Source organism: Nothoprocta perdicaria, unplaced genomic scaffold (assembly GCF_003342845.1).
Source record: "Nothoprocta perdicaria isolate Ctin4 unplaced genomic scaffold, notPer1 scaffold_365, whole genome shotgun sequence".
NCBI classification, from domain to species: Eukaryota; Metazoa; Chordata; class Aves; order Tinamiformes; family Tinamidae; genus Nothoprocta; species Nothoprocta perdicaria.
In genome coordinates, this window is record NW_020455605.1 from 554,121 (window position 1) to 555,920 (window position 1,800).

Below are 1,800 nucleotides of genomic sequence, written 5' to 3' on the forward strand. Positions count from 1 at the left end.
CAGTCTCACAGAGATTAAGTCAATGCTCCGTTTATTGCAGATTCCACCACACTTTTATACAGTGAACAGTAAGCCGCACCCCTGACCAATCATGATTTTACACACTCYCCTCTCRCCTCTGTCTCRCCACTGTCCTCGGGGCTGGCATCCAATCCCTTATAAGTTTACCTATAAGGTTCCGGATACAATACCTTTTATGCCTAAAAACAAGTGCGCCACAGCTACTGTCCAGTTAGCTTCATGGTCACGCAGCAGCCGGACAGCTGCCTTTGGTTTTGATCCGCTGATGGAACAAGTACACYGTCGGCCTTGAAGTTGGTTATCTACTAACAAGGCATCCTGCCTGCTAATAGGCACTGTATGGCCGTCCTTGGAGCGGGCCCCAACCTCTCCCCCCTTTTATTTTATCATAAGGAGATCGATGAGTCGTGTTGAATGATTACGCTATGTGCAATCTGCTCAGGCATTATAGCAACCCAGATTTGTTTGGTAGTTCAGTTAAACATACTATCTAAACACACCAAGTATGGCTATTAGAATTATTACAAACMCACTCTCAACTCGAAGAATAAGAAAGGGAAGAAAAAAGAAACATCTTGAGTTCCCTGACCCACACGACCAGCGAGACCCATCATTCCTTCATGGACAGAAGAGTTTCTCCCCGTCTCAGATCCACAATTATTTTTACCGGCATGTCCTGACACGTAGGGCCAGTACGAGTCAGGAGGTGCACCTTATTTTTTAGCTCCAGCGTGTCCTGTCACATAGGGCCAGTACGTGGCAGGAGGTGCTTCTTATTTTAACTCTGGCGTGTCCTATCACGTAGGGCCAGTACGTGGCAGGAGGCGCACCTTATGGTTATGCAGCCTTTCCTAAGGGTCTCTGGTCTTCTATGTGTTGATGATTCTGGTTCAGGTATTCTGCTTACGGCTTTATCRTTTCACTTCCCCATGGTCTTCCTGACGARGACAGTTCAAGGTCRTCAGGCAGCATCTTTTCTAGGCCTGGGTTGTGCAGACAGGCCTGYGTTAACACGCCATGCCYRGTATCAGCTAAGATACCCTCAAAAATTCCCTCTTTTCCCTTTTGCACAACCCAGGTCTGCGATACAGTTCTCTCCAGACTTCATTTAATACATGAGAGCAAGCAGGAAAAACACAAGGATAGCTATAAGCAAGAGAGCAAGCATAACAACCCCTCGTTTAACTATGTCTCGCAACCAGTCAGTGATGCCAAGGGAAGCTAGCCAGGAATCCCAAGGAGACGTATTGTCAACTAYGTGGCTCATGCGATCCCGTAGAGTCTGCAGTTGTTTGTGTATRCTTTTGGAATGATCGGATAGGTTCAGGCAGCACATCCCCTCAAAATCTTCGCAACCATGACCTTGGGCCAGCAACAGGAAGTCAATCGCCGCTCGATTCTGTAGTACGGCGTGGCGTATACTGTCCACATCCTGCAAGAGACTCGACAGTATGTTAGATGTGGTATTAAACTGCTTAMGGCTCCAACATGCCATATTTTTCAAACTCCTCCAGTTACGAGCTGCCCGCACGCCGGGTGCGAGAAGCAATGTAAAGAAGGCCACCGTGCAGGAGTCAAGTTCAACATGGTTCTTACAATCAGGCCCAAACTGAGACGCACTTCGCTTCTTATGGGTAGAGATCCGTCAAACTGTTTTGGTCCAATTCTTCCACTGTCGAAACTTGGGAGTAAACATTGTTAGTTTTCCCAGWTAACAGGGACCACCGACCGGGCGGATAGGGATGCCAGGCCAGGCCCGATCCCCACAAATTAGAAAAT